General features: G+C 32.8%; 1 pseudogene; it reads left to right on the top strand.

Moving 5' to 3' along the window:
• LOC127723585 (uncharacterized) overlaps window positions 1-16,133 on the top strand; it is a 28,113-nt pseudogene extending 11,980 nt beyond the window's left edge.
• Window positions 16,134-21,304: the final 5,171 nt, after the last annotated feature.

Here is a 21,304-nt window from a genome sequence, read left to right as displayed (position 1 = left end):
TACCAAATTCTTATCTTATTTTCAGACCAAACGAGGATGTGAATATTTTCCATGAAAAATATTGAGTATCACAGTATCAAATTAATTTCGGTTTTTTTTTTATCTTTCTTGGTATTAAATCACAGAAACTTAAAGAATATACTGCTTGTCCGCTTTAGGTGTATTCTTGTCGGTAAACGGACAGAAAGTCACAGGACAAAAAAATCACAGGATATAAAGTCACAGGATATAAAGTCACAGGATATAAAGTCACAATTTTGATAGGACAAAAAGTCACAAATAATTTGTTGACATTTGTTTGAATATATAAGAGAAAGATCTTGAAATATTTTATTTTTATTTCATATATCCATTTTTAGGTTTAGGAAATTGTTCATAAGCCTTAATAAATGAAAATTTATTAAATTTTAATCATGCAAAGTATAATTTCTTGGCACCATGAAGCCATTTAAGTACTAATCCACTTTGACATTTTGTTTCCATAACAATTATTTGATCATTATTGATATTTATTGAATAAATGTTAATAACAAAGTTGCTTTATATATAATAGTTCAAGAGATGCTAAAGAGGGTATAAAAATAAAACTAACATGTAATGAAGAGGGGGATCTTTACATTTTTCTAGTGTTTTAAATAAATGTTTTTAATATTATTTTCCTTGTTTAGTGATTGGAAGTAGATGAACTTAAAAAAAAATCTTATTAAAATTGTTCTTCACATAACAGACTAAAAGTAAAATATCCAAGTTAACTACCTCCTGATTTATATATTACATTGATCTGACCTGCAGGATTTCGTTGGTGACTCTTTTACTCACCTGTCCATAAATGCATCGTATATTTTACTATAAAACTTTTAACTTTAAAAATGTGTGTGGTTTTTTTTTAGACTGCAACCAAGCAATACATTTGCACATTGCTAGTAGCAATTTAAAGTCACACTGGGTCTTAACAAAATGCATAAAACGGGTCAAGATTACGTTCATCCAAACTATAGACCAATATAGGATTTTCTATCCGAAGAATAGATTACCATAGCTGGCAAAACTTTCTGATGAGTTTTTTTTTAATCTTACATATTTTGTTGATGTCTGAAAGAACGAATTATAAACTTTATCACATCTTATATAATAGGCTGGAGTCGGGTTGAACTGAAGGCAGATGAAACTAAACCTAAATCAAAACCCCAGTTGTTGAGACAAACTGTTAAAATAAAAATCCAGAGAAAAAAAAAGATAAAGTTCAAAGTACAAAAAAGAGGGACTTCCCGAGTATCCAGCCATCTTCAACCAAGCTAAGTTGATTTAGCTTGAGTGAAATGATAACAACACAACAGGTACAGACCTTGCATAACAAAAACTTGGAGTAAAAAACATACAATAATTTGTGAATTGTTAGCATGCATCAAAAATATTTTTGAAAAAGAATGTTCAAGATTTGCTGAAAAATCCAACCAGTTATTCTGTTATATTATTTTAATACCAATATTTTACACGATTTGTGTCCTTCTCTTTAAGTACTTTTATTTTCCAGGCATCTGCAATCATGATGAAGTCATACAGGCAAAATTAAAGGATTTGAATACAGAACTTTTAACACTTATGTGTCGGGCATTGGTGTTGATCCTATATGAATTACAAGAGTGATTCATGCCAGTCCAAATAAATTTTTTTCAGCAACAACAGGAAATTAGGAGTGCAGGAAGGGCTAGAAATGCATCTAAAGCTATTTTGTATCACACTTAGAGAGATATTGCCAGAAATATATCTGGTATTTTAGATGACATAATTGCTTACGGTAAATTTGTATTATGTTATTTCAAGTCAGGTCAAACACAGGATAAAGCCCGAGGCGTAGCCGAGGGTTTAAAATGTTCATAAAACATGACCAAGTATTGTCTGACCAATTTAGAACATATTCACACCTTCGAGTGACATAACAAAATTAGCTTCTCATTGTAATGATCAAACTTTGATATTAGCTCACTTTAAGTGTTAACATGTTTAGTAAAAAGGATGCAAATCATTTAATGGGCATTTCAACAGATGGATGGAAAGAGTAATGAGATATTTTTGTGATGACAAAAAAAGATAAATTATTCAAAAATTGAGATTTCTTCTGCTTAGGTACAATTTAATCTTATATATAAAAAATTCCTTCATTTTAAAAAGCACAAAATGTTATATAAATCAGCTTTTCTAAAATTATATAATTTTTAATAAGGACAAAACTTAATCAATAAATTTTAATTTACAATCGTTTCGACATCAGATGCTTGTTTTTTTTATTAATGAATAAATTGGGTTTTTTTTCAAAAACGCCTTTTGATCTTTTTATCAACAGTCATTGTTTCCTAAATCTTTGAGTTTGTGGGCTAGTATAAACATTAGATTAAATATTACATGTATTTAACTTACACCTTTGCCCCCTTTTCAATTTTTTTTTGGGGGGGAGGGGGGGGTCTATTTATGTACCATAAATAAAATATGCAATGTTGAAATCTAAACTTTAAACGCTTTTGTAGTTCTATTCTCCTGATTTCATGTATAATACCGGGTAATTAGACAAACAACAGTACTCATGATTTTTTTTTTCTTTTGCTCTTTCCCCTTGGACATTGCCTCGGCGAGTTGTACACTTCGTTAGTGCAATTTTTAAGAGTTCACTTTCATAATTAATCTTCAATAAAAAGGCATTCATGTGTAACATTTTATAGTGCATGGAAAGCAATGTTCTATGAAAAATAGAAGGGAAAATACTGATTTTCCATTGGACGAGAATGGGTGAGTATGTTCTAAGATTATAATACAATGTTGACTGCTGTACCCCTATTTTTGACATTTTTACCTATATGTCTGTATGTTTTGTTCACACATTGTTGTCAATATAATGGAATGCGACTGTCATACATATGGGAGGTTTAGCAAGCTATAAAAACCAGGTTTAATCCACCATTTTCTACTTAAGAAAATGCCTGTACCAAGTCAGAAATATGACAGTTGTTATCCATTCGTTTGATGTGTTTGAACTTTTGATTTTGCCATTTGATTAGGGTTTTCCTGTTTTGAAATATCCTCGGAGTTCGGTATTTTTGTTATTATACTTTTTTTTTACTGAAACTGGTGTGAATCTTTGTTCTACATATACAGCATGTGTCCTGAAATTTTCCTTTAAAATATTGTTTTCTTCTGGAAATTTTAAACATATCGTTAATGATAAAAGTTCCAAAATCATTCAAAATCTTAAAGTAAAAATATGTTGTGTTACATTGTTGAAGGCTTATTTATTAACTTAAAAATGCTTACATCTTCGTCATTAGGTCTCCATTGGATAGTTGTCGCATCTGTTATAATACAACATGCTTTCTTTGTTGAATTTATGCAAATGCATAAATTATAATGATTCAATAATATAATTAACGTATCTATCTAAGATTTATTATGGCAACTGTGTATCTGGACAGACGTAGTAACTTTGAAAAGGTGAAACGGTCTTTGGATTTTGTCTTGGGAATGGTGAGAATTTGGTTTTTATTTATGCAGATAGATTTTAGCTTATTTTTTAAAACATTTCCTAGACAGATCACTCATAGTTCCTGGCATAATAAGGGGAATTTCTTTGCATTTTTCTAGTGTTCTAAATAAATGTTTTTAATCATTACAGACTGAAGTAAAATATCCGTGGTCACTCACTACCTCCTGATTTATATTTTACATTGATCTGATCTGCAGGATTTCGTTGGTGACTCTTTTACTCACCTGTCCATAAATGCATCGTGCATTTTATTATTAAATAATAAAATAGTGTGTATTTTGTTTAAACTACAACCAAACAACACATCTACATATTAATTGTAGCCATTTTAAGGATGTACTTAGGTCAGGTTTAGGAATTTTTGTCAGATTTTCGGACTCCTTGGTTTTTTTTCTACGATACAGGGTAAAATATTTTGCCCCATAACACCCATTTATCATTTCATATAAGACTTCAATAGCTTATAAAAGGTCATTAACCAAAATTTAAGCAGATTCTTGATTTATTTTCTTTCGATTTGAGACACAAATAATACCTATGCAAATATAAGGTAAAAGTCCGGGTCAGCCTTTTCCCGCTATTTTTTAAAAATTAAATAACTCGAAAAGGAGCTCCATAACCTATCAATATTTTTAGCTTATTTTGTTTCTTAACTAATACTCTTCTGACTTATAGTATCAATTTCAAATATTACATTTTTTTAATTTCACCTAAGTGACACAGGGTCTTAAAAAATTGAAACCATCTTGAAAAAAGGTAGATCACTCTTAATCAAGTAATGAATACTTTTAAAACCACTTTGTCTTAATTATGTTGTGGCTTCTGAAAACATATTACGGCATATCAATGAAATCAAATAAGTGCAAAACTAATAATCCTAGCTGTATTGTGCCAACTTAAAAAAAGACCAATTTATTGCAAAAATCGAGTGAAAATAGTGAAGATATGGCTGCATTAACCTGCATGCTTTTATTTTTAATAAATGTCTTTATTTTTGCAGGGAAAATGGTAAAGTGTTAGGTAAATGGTGACAAGCAGATATATAACATCTAAAATTAATGTGAGTTCAAAAGAAACGCAACAAACCTATATCTAATAACTGGAGCTAGCAGTATATATGTACATTTTAAAAACAAATTTTCAATAATAAAAATGTGTGATTATGGGCAACAAAGGAAAGATCTTTTCCCCTGCAAATTCATTATATTTGTATATTTTTATTGCATGAGAGAGCGAGTTATGTTTGCGTATCATTACTTGTTTTTCGTGCTTAGAATCCTTTTGGTAAGTAATCTATTGTAGCAATTTAATGAATATATTGTTTTGTTTACGTTTTCGTAACGCCGTTTTTCAACAGACTATTTACGGTTCGTTGGCAGATATATATATATGCTAAAGATAAATGATAATATGTTAACCTTTAAAACTTATTCTTAGTAATATAACTTAATCATAAAAATCCCAATAGTACAACATCTATTTTAAGTTTTGTATTACCGGTTTATTCACGACAATGTTTGTTTATCTAACAACCTTTTGATTGGCTGATCTACTGAACCAAAAATTTATAAATAAAAGGTTTACAAAACAATTCAAAATCTTACAACTATTGTAAACCAACCCATCTACAATATGTCAGAACCAAAGTCAACTTTAACTCTGGTATGCAGTTTTTAACAGTCTCAAGAAAAATTGAAACTTCCAAGGTTTTCACATGGCTATTTGTTTTGTCAACCTTTGATAGTTATTATAATATGAAAGTCTTTCTGAAATCCTACTTCCGTTTTGGCAGAATAAAATTTTAAAAAATTATTGTAAGTTCAACTTTTGCCCAAATCAACTTTCCTGACCTACTTATTTGATAATTACGGTATCCTGTAAACAAATATAAATTTATTAATTATATATATATTTTGTAAATCAGTTGTATTGTTTGATAGATGGTATGAATTTATCTCAATTTATTTAAGTTCCTTATTTAAATTTGGTTTTATTTCAACCAAATACCAGATCAAAGAATCCGTGAAAACTATGTTCGGTAAAGCCTCTTATTTTTCAATAAATTATGTCCACCTGGTTAAAGGGGCTAAACCGTTACAGTATCAATTACCTGGTTGTGTAAAAACTATGTTTTCCAATAAGTTTAATTAAAATGTTCCAACAGATCTACATGTTGGAGAATGGCAATATTCATGAGCACACAAGGGAGTCCCTAGTCATTTCAGACTGAAAGACGAATGCTGCTCAAGTGATATTTTTCTATCTTTTAAAAAATGGATAAATATCTCTCCGCCATAGTTGCTGAAAAGACAGCAACACGTGAGATCAATTGGTATCAACAAATGAAAAAAAATATTTGAAAATTAAAAATAAAAATTAAGAAGATGAATTATGACAGCATAATTGCTTCACTATACGGAATTTTTTTCACCAGACGTCACCCTTAAAAAAATTGACAAATTGACTCACACTCTTGCTAATAGAAACAGACACATTAATACCGAGATGAGCTATTTGCTCTCCAAAAAAAGTACGTTTGGAAATGTTGCTCTCAAGCTAACCTTTCCCTTTGAAGACTGTTTTGATAAAGCAATCAAAGCAATAAAAATTATAGTTTCATGCTTAAATGGTAAGCATACCAATGTTCAACAAATCGATAATCACCAGTGCACATTTTGCTGCTTACAACACGGTGAGTAGATAGTAAGCTAGTGGATGATGATGTAACTGTCTGCATGCATGCGCAAACAAATTGCAAGCAATTCGATGATTGCAGGAAGGTAGCACATAGATTACATCTAGAGTAGACTGATAGTAAAATTCGTCTCTCTTCATCGCTTTTTATTTTACGGCGCAATTCTTTAAGTTGTATATTTCTTGTGTATAACATCATTTGTGACCGGAGCCTGTAATATAAATAGTAAGACTGCGTGCACTGAGTAGGCTTTTCACCTCACAATCAGAATGTTTGCTGTTTTGAAGTTATAAAACAAATTATATTTGCAGCAAGCAAAATCTGTAAATGCTGTAAAATCACACAACCACATATAAGATTTGGACAGAAACTGGAAAATGTGTATTCCGAGACTTTAAAAAAATATCTTCATCCATTTGTCGGAGGCCACGCTTTAACAAAGTTGCGTAGTCGGTGTATTCATGTTGGCACGAAGCAGATTTGCATGGTGCTGAACAAAGTGAAAAAGTTTTATAACTTTAGCATGTTTAGAGGAAGCATCTTACTATTCATTTATTAGTCTTTTATGAATCCCACATAAGTAACGCCGGGAATTCTGCTTCGTAAACCCAGGAACATTACAATATACACTTAGATAAAACTCTTGAGAGGTTTCATTTATGATGTCATCAATGTTTTGGCAGCCATGTTTAATCATATTAGGGAAAGATAGCAAGCAGATCATGAACTCTTTTTGTCTCATTAAGCCAGGTATGTCAACATTGTTCATTAGACACAAATGCTCTCCGACAATGGGATATATTTAAAGATGTTCGCTATTCAGTTTCAAAATAAAAAGCTTTTCACAACACTGGTAAATATTGATAGTGGATTGATAAAGGAACTAAAAGAGCGAAAAAAAATATAGGTCCGTGTGCTTTTTTTCGAGATCAAATGGAGATTTAAGCTATTGAAAATTATGCGGGAAAAATTTTTCTCTTGATTTTTCATAGCTTTATCATTGCCAAGTTTTATTACTTAGTCTTTAGTTTTCTATGTTGTGTCATCCGTACTATTATTTGTCTGTTTGTCTTCTTTCTTTTTTTTTTGCCATGGCGTTGTCAGTTTGTTTTCGGTCTATGAGTTTGACTGTCCCTCTGGTATCTTTCGTCCCTCTTTTATTAGGCAAACACTATTAAAAAATAACAAGGATTTTATAAGATTTTTACAAATGACTTCTTATCGTGCATGTAAAAGATTTATGAAAAGAATAATTAGAGTTAGTGGCAAAAATATTTTATGGTATTCAAATGGATAAAACTAGAAAAACATGACTAGCAAACATCCTTAAGAATTTTTTACTGTTAGAAAAAGGAATAAATACAAAAAGATCAATTTTAAAATGCTAAACCTGTTACTATTGATCTCTGTATTGCAGTAATCCTTCACTTAATAAGGTTTTCACTCAACAACTTCACAAGTATATCATTTGTTTGTGTCTAATACTTGTCAAATATTTTTTCCCTACAAAAGCAAAGGCAAGTTGGGTGAGGCCAGCAGCTAAAACCGGGATTTTTTTTTATCCTCATACAGGGTGCACTATCAGCTTGCATATAATCCAAACCTTGCATGAATTATATAAATATATATTAGGGGGAAGGATTGATGCCAAATATCCTGATACAAATAATGGTTTCATGTGTGAAGGGAAAACTTGAAGAGTTTTTGATTTTTTTTAAGGAAACTCCCATGTCCCCCTCCACACAAAAAAGATGAGTGGTTAGCAGCTTGCCTTTTTTCAGAGGTACAGAAATTAAAAGATGATTAGATTCTTAAATTCATGCATAGTAATTTAACAACCGAACCTCTAATTAACATATGATTATTCTGCAATCTAACGCAATCATCAGGCAATCGAACCGCAATATTCCTGATTAGAAATAAAACCGCATTAACAAAAAGATAAGGTTTGCTTGCACGCATACATGTGCAACAATTCTTCGCGGTTACAATCACTCAAAAATCGGTAGCATGCAAATCATGATTGTAGCATGCATGATCCATGTTTGCGGTTTTCGTTTGGATGGGTCAAATCATTTTTGCGGGACCCCTTTTAAAATTTTGAAATATATTCCTACTGTTAAATGGATGTCTTTATTGAAAAATATATATATTGTTAAAATATGCACATCTGAAAAATGGATGTCTATTTGCCACAATATAGACAAAAATTGATTGATAACTCTGCACCTGAAAAGAATAGCGTCAAAAATGGACTAGGTTAACCGTTATATACACTTTATGACGAATATGGTTGAAATTTCCAGTTGGCAAAGGGTAGAGAAAAATGCAGGCGCACAGACTTGCGTACAATGTTTCGCACTTGTGCCACAATTCGAATTGCATTACTGTTGAACATCTTTCGTTGTGAAGATTTCAACAACAGCCGACAGTCTTGCGTTTCTGCTCATTCCTATTTGGGCCTCTTAGATATCCTCCACCCATGCAGAGTGGAGTTAAAAATGGAAAATAATAACTTGGGTAAATCAGTATTGGGTACTTTTGTTTTTTGTCATTCTTGGGCAAGCAAAATAACTTGTATTAGAATGAGAGAAAAGGAATAAGAATAATTAGGAATTGATTAACAAAAATTAGATTCTTCTTTTAATATTTGGATGGTCAATTTGCATTACGATTTGTATAACTTATTGTTTCGATGGCAATGGTGGAAGTTTTGATCATTTCAAACGGGAAGTTCACATGGTGATTGTCGCAATGAATGGTAACGTTAAATCAAGATTGGTCCAGTGTTAGGCAACAGTAAATGTAACTGATATCCGTCTGATGTCAAAATGTTTGTTAAAGGCTACCAAAACAAATTGGTAAAAGTGTCTATTATGGAATGCATTCCAAACTTTGATTGGAAGTAAATATAAATACACTTAAATTAAGAAGCTTCAATCTTAAGCAAGGAGATTTTAAATCCTGGAAAATGTTTCCACTTTATATTCCCCAAGGAAAACAAATCAAACAAAAACCTGGTTTTCCGGTTACAAAAAGAAATAATGAATTAGAGCTTGGAAAATTGTACAAATAAAATACAATAAAGTTTCACCGAAATTTCATAAATGATCTTAGTGCATTGAGGTCAAAAGAAAGACAACTTTAAGCTGAAGGTTATTCATTTCTTGTACGCTTCAAATTCGGATATCTCATTAAAACGCACGAGCTGTAACTTAATTGACACCACCATTTCATAAAAAAAAATCTAAGAAGTATTTCGAAGGTAACCTTACGAGTGGCAACTGGCACTCGCAAGTCAAAAATGAAATGGATGCGTTCATGCTTGTTACCGAAGGAAACATATTAAGAAGGAAAAAACATTCCGAGAGAGATCAACGGCCCTCGATTTTTTATCACACCAGGAATTGACAGGAAGGTATGCGTTTCCACGTAAATGAATTTTGTCTATACCAGACATTGTGAAGGGTGATCTGGAAAGGTAAACATAAAGATGCCATGCAATTCCAGTTTTCAAACAGGTCTAATTCATAAAATAATGTAACACTTAACATCTCGCCAATGTAACTAACATAAAGCAACACCTACATGCCAATACGTCTAATAACACGGGGACCTTAATTCGCACCTTTTGCAACTCGTACCCATTACCATTTTTTGGTGTTGACGATTTTAAAAAACTAGAGAAGTATACAGTCAGTCACTCTTAACACATAATATAATATGGGCAACGTTTAACAGTAAACTAACTTATGCATTAAAAATAATATGCAATTCAACAGGCATAATTAATAAACTGAATGATGAAAAAAAGTGTCTTAAAAATTCAGTTATATATTCTTTCAAGGATCTGCTAAACTTCGTTATACCTTCCGTTCTAATAACTTTTACGTCGGCCAAAGAAATGTCTGCCTCTTAATGTTTTAATGTGTGTATCATCATTGAAAATCAGATTGAATCATCATGGAGTTCCTTCAAATTTGAAGATTTGAAGAGCTGATACCAATGCCAAAAATAATTAATCGTGGAATTCCATTATTGATTAAACAGCTGCGCCATATTACAATTGCAGCAATAACAAAATGGCTCTGTAGAAAAGCATGCCAGATGAAACATTTATTTTAAATCAAACAGTTTGTTATAAAGTTTCCACCAAATCAATCCTTCCAAAATGTAAAGTTTGAATCGTAAGCGTTTAAAAAAAAACAATTGCATTAAATGTAACAGTTACAGTTCCACCAATCTGGAGCCACAAACTGGAAATTACAAAAAATCAGAAGGGAGCTTTCTTGCATCAATTCCTACAATACTATTCAGTTTGGATGAAATCAATCGAGGAATACTGGAGCAAGTGCGCAAAAAAAAAACCTTAAACTTAACGGTCAAAGTTCCGTAAATCGAGAAGGAAAAAAATGGAAGCTTTCTTCTTTCAATTCTAATGTTGTGTTACAGTTAAATGAAAATACCATAATACGTCACGTCTAAAAAGGGCATATAAAAAAATAACTCGTGACTGAAAATTTATTCCTGAATTGTGTCAAGTCGGTCGTGGAACCATAAAATCGTAATAACCACATAATAGCGCGTACCTTTACAGAAAAGGTAAATTCATGCAGAACCTCCCAAAAGGCAAAGTACCAAAAGCAGCTAGTTCCTGTGGGTGTTAGAACAATAATGAAGGAGGGAAGATGTTACCTACCCGATGATACTATTTGGAACTTAAGGAAATCTAGACTTTAGATGAACGAACACTAGCAACAACAGAAAAATACGGGTTTATTTTGGTAGGGTAGGTTAGTGCTTTTTTAGGTAGGTATCCTGTTTATTTTTAGTTCGAGGACGAACCCTTTTAACCCTGGGTTTGAGGGGATGGGGTAGTGTGCCTAAGGGTAGTTGAGTTTGGTTGGTTTATATTAATCATGTTTCATTCTTTTTTTGAGTTGCTCAGAGAGTTCATTTCTACTTTCACTTTTGCAAGGAAAGGGACGATCATTTGATAATCATTGGGTAAAGGAGTATATCCTGTTTTAGACAAAACTATTCTTTTATTACAGCATGGCAGATTAAATCTCCCCGGTCATCTCCGGCACAAAGACCATATCAATTCCGTTCAATAGTACACAACACTCCACTCATTATGACCTCTGCAAATATTTTTTTATTGCCAAACTCTAAACAAAAATAAAATTGCATATGATGATTTTTCGACTTAAATTGTATGAATAATCATCATTATTATAAGGATAACAACATTTGCAACGATATCTACGTAAATACTGTCATGTTTATTGACGCCAAACTGATCGTCGCATACTGTTACAGATTTAATGGCCTGCCAATGAATGTTAACAAAGCTGTGTGCAGAGGCAATATTTTAATTTTCGCATAGGTCTATTTCATACATATTTCAACAATTTTGAATGGGTTTCCGTTTCTAATTTTAATATTGATATGTCGTGTAATACCTGCTTTACCATAAATCCGTAGAGATACCATTCTTTATAATCTGAAGTTTTTACATTTTTGATACGATTTCGTATCTGTTTACATTCCCAAAACAAAAAAGAAGCAACACTGCAATTCTTGCTATTGTTTGATTAAGAAAAATTTACAGGTAACTAAATTGCAGAAATTATCTACAATACATTCAATTGCGCTTGAGCTTGCATTTGTGTACATCACTTTTTGTCCCTAATTGTTAATCCATGTCCTTGGCATCTAATTAGTTCATGGGAGTGTAAAGGTCCATCCCTCTTTACCATCAAATGATACAAGGGATAAGGGTAAGGACCTCCTAAAGTTAGATGAAGTCCATATGATAAACCGAAAAATGTTGTTTACTCGGTAGTAATAAAGTAATAACTGGGACTAATCAAAATGCAGTTTTAAGAGGGGTGAGAAATATAGTTGACCAATGTTTGAACAAAGAACTTTCCAACAAAAACAGCCATGTACAGGTAATTTTGGCGGGGCAATGCAATTGAAAAATATTCTTACATATTGGTCTAAGCTAAGCTAATAATTGCATTTTCTTGCCAAACCACAGACACTAAGAAAGAAAGCAGGGTTTTTTACATTCGCAACAAACAAGTTCCTGCGGGCAAAACCCCAATTTTGCTTTCACCACTAGTTTCTGATTTAGTCTGGGAAATATATATTAATTATCATACTGCCAGAGTCATGTGCGTGATGTGAATGGTCTTAACTCTATGTATGCTGCTACAAAGCATAGGCAATATGTTGAGTTGTAGACCTTTAGGTAGAAAAAAGTGATACTTCGTTATCTGTGCAATAACTTGAAAACGCTTTGACGAAATATTTTTAAATTTAGATTTGTTGTTTCATGTGACTTATAGAAGGAAGGTCAAGTTCGAAATTAACGATTCTATTTTTTGTAGTTGATGAGTTATAGACCTTGAAGTAGCGTAAAGTGATAATTAGAGAGTTGTTCATGCGATAACTTGAAAAGGCCTAGATAAAAATATTTTAATACTTTTGAATGTTGTATGAATTTCACGATTTTAGCTTTCATCAATTTTGAGTAATACACCTACAAAAATCCGGATTACTGTTAGCAGGTCAGAAAAATCTGGCATGCTGGCATCAAGAAACTACTAGATAACTTCCTGAATATCTAGACGCCAGTATGCCAGATTTGTTTGACCTGTTGGGTGTGGAGCCCCGCACGCCGTCGCCAATGAGACAGCTGTTGAATGAAGATCCACCATCTGAGGCTATTATTCCATCTGATCAGCCATTTGCCAAATACCTTTCACCCGACACCCTTTCCATTGATATGAAACTAACAGAACCATCATCTTCAGATTTAACCGCATGTATAACCAACATTCAGGAACCAACAGAAACATCATCTTCAGATTTAATCACATGTATAACCAACATTTAGGAACTATAGAACCATCATCTTTAGATTTAACCACATGTACAACAAGCATTCTAAAATCCACTGACCCTTCAGCAATTATTTTAGATTTGTCCATAATTAAGACCAAGAAACCGATAGATACTGCTTCAATTTCAGAACTCGTCACCTCTTCAAGTACAAAACAATCTACCGCATCTACTAAACAGCCAACTATACAGGAACTACCACTTGATCTCTCTATTAAACCTGCTAAATTTAACAAAAAAACTTTCCAATCAAACTATTGCCACCCATAATAGACTGTACTATAAATCATCAACTATAAGAGCTAAAATCGTGAAATGCGAACTTGACCTGTTATTAGTCAAAGGAAACTAATATCTAATTCTTAAAAGATTTCGTCAAAGAGTTTTCAAATTATTGCACAGACAACGAAGTATCATTTTATTTCTACTTGAAGTTCCACAACTCAACAAGCTGACATCGTGAAAAATCAAAATTGACCTCCATTTAGTCACAGGAAACAACGTATCTAAATTTCAAAAAAATTTCGTCAAAGCATTTTCAGGTTAATGCACGTACAACGCTGCAAGTAATCGTTATTCGCTACTTAACGGTCTACAACTCAACAACGATAAAAGCTAATATCGTGAAAATCGAACTTGACCTTTATTTAGTCACAGGAAACAACATATCTGAATTTGAAAAGAATTCGTCAAAGCGTTGTCAAGTAAATGCAGGGCCAGTAAAGTCGGCCTCGGACTTGTCAAATTTTATTCTTCACAAGCCCGACGGGGCTTGTAGATTTTTCGGTAGTTGGTGCTTTCTTTTTGTCTTTGGTAATTAGTGACACTAAATATTCCGATTCTTTTAAGCGCTTTTTCACACGAATTAAACGTAGTGCTATCCTTACTGGATCGAGACATTGAGTTTAATGACAGACACAAATGTTTCTACGGCCTTGTACTGGTGGAGCCCGTTCGGGAAAGTAGTTTAAGCCCCCGCCGACGAAAACACAAGGAAGAGAAAATATGACGCAACACGGTCGCGTCAATTTCTTAACAGTTGGTTAGATGGTAGGCCATGGTAGTTCTATGATGAGGTGAACAACAAAATGTTCTATTCCTGGTGCACCGAAAATAAAATAGATTCACAGTTTGTGACACCAGGAAATGATAACTTCAAATTATATGCCATAAAACTACAGGAGAAGAACAAGGGTCACAAATTTATTGCTCTAAAATATGAGAAACATGCTGAACCATCACAGGCTGAAAAATGCTACAGCACACTAGTGAAAGCTGATTATGGTAGACTTGCCATAAAATTCAGAAACACACATGCTATTGCTAAACATCAAAAATCTTTCTTGGATTATTATTTCCTTTGTAAACTGGATCGTGCCAAAGGATTGGACATTAGGTCTAACTATTTAAATGATAAAGCAGCAGCTGCTTTTGTTTAATCTATTGCTAATGTAACTCGAGAATATGTGTGTGGAATATAAAAGAGGGAAGATTTTTTTAGTTTTACCTATGACGGTTCAACTGATTTTATGGGTGAAGAACTCGAGAATATTTATGTAAGAACTTGTCAAGATGGTCACATTTTGGACACCTTCCTTTACATTGGAAGCCCTGCGTCAACTTATTCAAAGGATATATACAACTTAATTGATTGATGCTTTGAAAGTTTGGGCCTTGCTGATGTTTTAAAAAACAAATTGGTTGGCTTTTGCCCGGACGGAGCTGCAGACATGCAAGGTATTTACATGTACATGTAATATTTAATAATTTGTCTGTTCTTGAGTGTTTTACCCAATCCAAATCAAGAATTAAAAGTTAAGATTAAATTGTGAAAAAATGACAAAATGTTTAAAATACTATCCATGCTTTCCTACATACATTACTTTCACACTTAAAATTACTTAATTTTATAGCTGACTATGCGGTATGGGTTTTACTCATTGTTGAAGGCCGTACGGTGACCTATAGTTGTTAATTTCTGTGTCATTTGGTCTCTTGTAGAGAGTTGTCTCATTGGCAATCATACCACTTCTTATTTTTATATTACATGTACGATACAAAAATGTATATATACATGATTATACAGATATACATGTACGTACACTGACTCAGAAAAATACTGTCATATATTCATGATATAATTGTTAAAAAATGAATTTTCTTTTGATAGGTCAGAAATCTTGGTTAGCTGCCCTTCTGAAGCAGATAGACCTGAACTTATTTCTGTTCACTGCCTTGCCCCTAAGCTTGAATTAAGTTTTAAAGATGCAGTTAAAACATCATCACAAAAAAATATATGATAAGGCCTTAACATTATTAATGGGACTTTATTACTTCTACCGTAAGAGCCCAACGCAGAAGAAGGCACTTAAAAGATCCTTCAAGTCTTTGGATATGACCATCATATTGCCCATCCGAATTGGAGGTACCAGGTGGCTACCACACATGAACAGAGCAATTTATGCATTTTTGAAAGGCTTCAAGGCCATTTTAAATCAATTTGAGACTTGTTCCCACACAAATGCCAACTCTGAGGGTTTTGCCAAATTAGCAACTGATGGACATGTTATCTGTTTCATCTTGGTTCTGAAGGTACTTAATATTCATTAAAGGTATTAGGTCAGAGTTCAATTATTATTAAAATGTTTTGCATTTTCCCAAACGACATGGTCAAAAGTTTTTTTTTAAATTCCAGATAAGAATTAATCATATAATTTTTTTCATAGTTATCAAATTTAATAAATGTATATATAAGATAACATGACTTAAAACTAATGATGCCTTTGCCTATATGTATATATTTATATGAAACTCACTTTATTTCATTTACTACAGGAATTGATAGGTCATCTGATGAAGCTATCATTGTATCTGCACCGTAGAGAGCTGTCTTTAACTGAAGCATCTTTAAGACTATCGGCAACAAAGAACATCTGGTCTCAGATTGCGGACATGTATGTATATCACCATGATTTGTCTCATTTAGTTTAAATTTGGAAGGAAAGCTTAATTTTTGATTTTTTAGGAAAATTTGCAATCATATTTGAAGTCTATACATGTTATTTAAAATATCTTCTGCAGACTAATCACTATTTTTGATCATATATAATGTCAATTAGACTTTTTATCGTAAAATTATTAAAGTCCCAAATAATTTGTATCATGATTAGGTAAAGGAGGTGTTGCAAGAGGGGAGCTTTCAAGACAGGAGATTAAGATTTGTGGGCACTAAACCATCAGCAAAGGCTGACAAAATGAGATCAAAACTGATGCAATCACTCGAAAATCGGTTTCCTTCTTCTCCGGTTATTAATGCAGTAGAGGCAACAGTCCTCAAGAGTTGGCCTTCTCTTGGAGCTGAAAGCTCAGGTTATCAATTGTTTAATGTTGCAACTGTTTGTTCATGATCTTTTATTTGCTGCTTGTTGTTGTTTGTTGCATTTACTTTCAGCGTTTTGTTTAAAATATCTGTTCTAGTAAGTAGTTGAGTTTCAGAATATATATAGATCTATTACTCCTCCATGATACTATTATTGAATATCATACATAAGTTAATCAGTAAATGATTATCTTTTGTATTCATGATAAATAATTCTTGAAAAATTAAATAAAGAATTAGATGAGTTAAGTCAACTTCTCTGGATTTAAATTGTGAATGTAAAATTAATTTGAAGGACAATGGACAGGGCTCTTCTAAATTAGGGCAAGCTGACCAAGGTTCGGGCAAGTACCTTCGTTCGGACGAGTTAATCGGTTTTTGTTCTGTTTATACAAATAAACTAATAGATTTATCCTTGAAATGTATGTTCCGATAGTTGTTATGGAATCACAATTTTGATTGGCTCATTACCGCTCTTCGGAATTTTTCGGGGGTTTTTGACTGATACTGATCTAAAAACAGCCTGCCAGACACATTCCAGAGAGGTGAGTAAGCGTTCTATTTATAGTTTCCAACCCACTGTTGGCATTCGAAAACCAGACAAAGTAAAACTAGAATGTAAATAATGGAGTTTTCTAATTAAAACCGATTCTTTTTAATAGAAAAATATGCAGAAATAAGCATTTTTACTGAACACTTTTTACATTTTCCCGCCTACATAACTTTTTCAATATAACCATGATTCGGACGATGAATGTCTATGGTTCGGACAGTAAATGTCTATGGTTCGGACGTCCGAACTATGGTTCATTATCTAATACAAAAAAAATATAATAAACACACACAAGTGCGTAAATATAAAAATATAGTTGGGCCCTTTATGAAATAGGAAACAAAGCCACATTACTATGAGGGTCTGGATGGAAATCCTTCATTTCTATATTCTTTGACATCTAGTTTCTCGATCATTTTTACCTTTATTCTCCATTCCGGCATTTTGACAGCACCATATTATTCAATATTTATTTCTCTTTTTTTCGCGTCCTTTTTTTTTTTTTGCTATTCATATAGATGTTTATGATGGTGTGGAAAAAGGATTATTAGGGAGGGGGGTACTAATTTTCTCAATTCTTTATTTCATAGCCCTTTATTAAAGGGGGGTCTTTTTTCTGCACATTTTCTCCGTTGTTCTCTATCTTCTCTATTCCGTTAACCTCATCGAGACCCTCTTTTTTTCCTATTTTGTTCTCCTTTCTTTTTATTCTCAAAAATGTCTACCGAATCCCGAATCCATTTACTTCAGTGATCAAGTATTCGTGATAAATTTAAGGTTTGTTTTCCTGAAATTATTTTTATTTGAAATTTTGTTTTGTAGATGAAAAAAGTAATTATATCTTTTGTATGGGCAGTAGGCATGAAACACTGGGGGCCAGGGGAGTTACAAGTAGGCTCAGTTTATTATGGTAACCATGAAATTACCAACCCAAAAGACTGTAATGCTGTAGCAGTATGTGAGGAAAAGAATTGTCGACGAACACTGGCATACCTAAGAAGAGGGACGAAAGATACCAGAGTGACAGTCAAACTCATAGATCGAAAACAAACTGAAAACGCCATGGACAAGAATAAAAAGACAAACAGACAAATAAAAGTACAGATGACACAACATAGAAAACTAAAGACTAAAGACTAAGCAACACGAACCCCCATTATTGCCCCGCTTCTTAAAGCAAATTTGATAGAGGGGCATTGCTATTTGAAGGCTAAGTCAGCCACTACTGTAACAACAGCCCATGAAAAGGCCGTGAAATGTCTGTGAAATATCATAGGGCCGTGAAAACCCCGTGAAAATACCCCGAGACTTTTGTAAAAAAAATATTTCTAAAGGCCGTGAAAAATATTTGATGTTAGAAAAAGGCCGTGAAATTTCAATATCCCGTGAAAAGGCCGTGATAACTTGTCCTTTCATGCTTAATAAAAAATATCACGGCCTTTTCACTGGTTGTTGAAACCAGTGAAAAGGCCGTGATATTTTTTCATGTCAATTTTTTCTTATCCTAATTCAGATTTAAAACATCCCATGTGATTATTGTAATATGGTCTAATCATTTCAACTCACATTTTTCTAAATATCCTATAAACTTTTCATTATAAATATATGTCTGTTTAAATATTGTTTTATAGTAGTCTCAGATGCAATACTACTGTACAGCACTGACTTTTAGATGGAACCATGATTCATTGTTATAATTAATGACTGTGTGCCAATAAATATTTTGTATTTAAAGAAAAGTATTTTGCTTCTCGTCTGTACATTATTATAAACAATGTAAACATTAATTTTAATAGGAACCGAAACATGTAAAAACGAGAACTTCCCGGAATATCAGACCGTATCCGGATTCGTGTTTCTTTTAGAGTAATTGTAACATTTCCGCACTTAGGTTGGAAATTTGAAAGACGCCGAAGGTCGATTAATATTTACTTTATAGATGCAAGACGAGTGACAGCAAGTTTGAGGTAAGTTAAGTTATTAATATTTTATTCTTTTATGCATCATATCACCAAAATGTTGATGACGTTTGTGAGCATTTCCTGGAATCCATTGAACTGATTTTGACTGAATTTGCAGAAACCGCGCAAACATGCATGTGATATATTCACTTATATTTGAGTCTGTTGCACTTGATTCCTTTAATCATTTCGGTTTATGTTTTCTAAGACTTATCGGATCCTTTAAATATGATTACGGTTTTGTTTTGTTTATGTATTTGGGGAAAAAGGGGGGTCCTTTTTCCCCACACTGGCCACATAAAAAAAAATGACATTTATGTACAGTACACTACGTAGACATAGACATATATAATTGGAAATGATTATAATAGCAATAAGTATCTCTGAAATGGAGTTCACTCTGATAATCACAGGCGTAACCCCCTTTGAATGTGTCAGGAGCTATTTAAGTATTTTCTGACTTGGCCGTCGGGACACAGAGTTCAAAAGGGATTAATCAGAGGCTAACAGGGAAAGTATTTAATATTTGTACGGCAAAATGTCCTTTCTAGAAGGGTTTGTGCCATATCATAAGAATAATTGGTATGGCAATGAGGTGTTTAAAAAATAATTGGTATGGCGAACGTGCCTGCAGTAAAAGTTGCTACGCCCCTGGCCCCCTGTAAAATAAATAGCTGTGACTCATTACGGCCACTTAGTCTAGACAAGTTTGGCTTTAGCCATACATATTATTACTTCAAAGAAAAATTTAAATTTAATAGTGTGTCTTAAAAGTGTCTTTAGTCTTTAAAAAAATCTAAAAAAAATAAATAATACAAAACAATAAGTTAACAATACAGAACTTCGTTAACTAATGATGCCATATATATTGGATAGGGGGCAGATTTTCTGGAAAATGATATGAAAATATGGGAAAACCTATGCATGTTTTCAAGTGGCTGTTCTGTTTCAATGATGTTTTTTAGTATTTTTCATACCATTTTCACCTCCAGTATGAAAATCTGCCCCTATTCAATATGGGGTCATTAACCGTGAAGTCCTGTATTGCATGGAATAATATTGTAGCTGTTTGAAGTACATGTATGTACATAAATGCCAAAAATTAATTTGAATATATAAATAGTTTTTTTATATACATGTATAATATATGTAATGTTTCTTTATTTATTCTAGGAATGAAGAGCAAAAGGATATAGCAGTCTTTATATAAAATAGTTCAGGAATACAGTTGGAAAGAAGAGCTTTTCAGTTAAAAGTATTTTCTGGGAATTAACAGGAACTTCTATAAATGTTTTTCTGGAATAGTTATTCAAAGGGGCAGTGAAGTGAAGGATTACATTAGACAATTATTGCTGAAGTGGTAAAATCAGACCCAAGAGGTGTACAAAATTTCTACAATACATGTTACTGCTGACTTTAGCTACTTAATCACATTGACATTTGTGTGCTTTTATGTTTTCTTTACATAATTACTACAGTTCTATTAAAATTAATATTTTTATTCTTTGTCACAATTATTACTAAAAAAATACAACATTTTAATATGGTTTTTCATAGTCTCACTTCCATTGTACTTAAATAAGTTGTCTGTAGATGTTTACACTAGGTTTTCAGGCATTTCACTTCACTTGATTGAAACAGCATTTAAATTTTTTGTTAAATTATGGCCTGAAAAATACATTTAACATTTTACAGGAGTTTTCACAATCAGTGAATGGCTGTTTATCACAGTAGTATATGTACATTTCACGGTCTTTTCACAATGGGCACATAATTTATCACGACTATTTCACGGTGTACATTTTTGTTTTCACAGGGTTTCTACGGTCTCTTTACCCAAGTTTTCAGTTGGCACCTTTTCACGGCCTTTTCACGACAAATAAAGGCATATAGTGTACTATATCTACATTTCACGGTCTTTTCACAATGGGCACATAATGCATTATCACGAATTTTTCACGGTGTACATTTTTTTTTCACAGGGTTTCTACGGTCTTTTCACCCAAGTTTTCAGGTGGCACCTCTTCACGGCCTTTTCACAAACTTTTCACAGCCTTTTCACGACAGTCAATCCACGGCATTGTCACGGATAAGTTTCACGGTCCACCGTAAATTAACCGTGACAAACACTGTAAAAATCACCAGCATTTTTACGGACATTTTCACGGCCAATCTACGGGGCATTGTTCCAGTAGTGAGCAGCGGAGGTATTTAAATACGTACTGGACCCCAACAGAAAATGAACGTTGGTTTCTTGTGTAAAGAATGC

This window comes from Mytilus californianus, unplaced genomic scaffold (genome assembly GCF_021869535.1).
Source record: "Mytilus californianus isolate M0D057914Y unplaced genomic scaffold, xbMytCali1.0.p SCAF_1, whole genome shotgun sequence".
NCBI classification, from domain to species: Eukaryota; Metazoa; Mollusca; class Bivalvia; order Mytilida; family Mytilidae; genus Mytilus; species Mytilus californianus.
The sequence above is the reverse complement of the archived record's forward strand: the minus strand, read 5'-3'. Positions and strand labels throughout refer to the sequence as shown.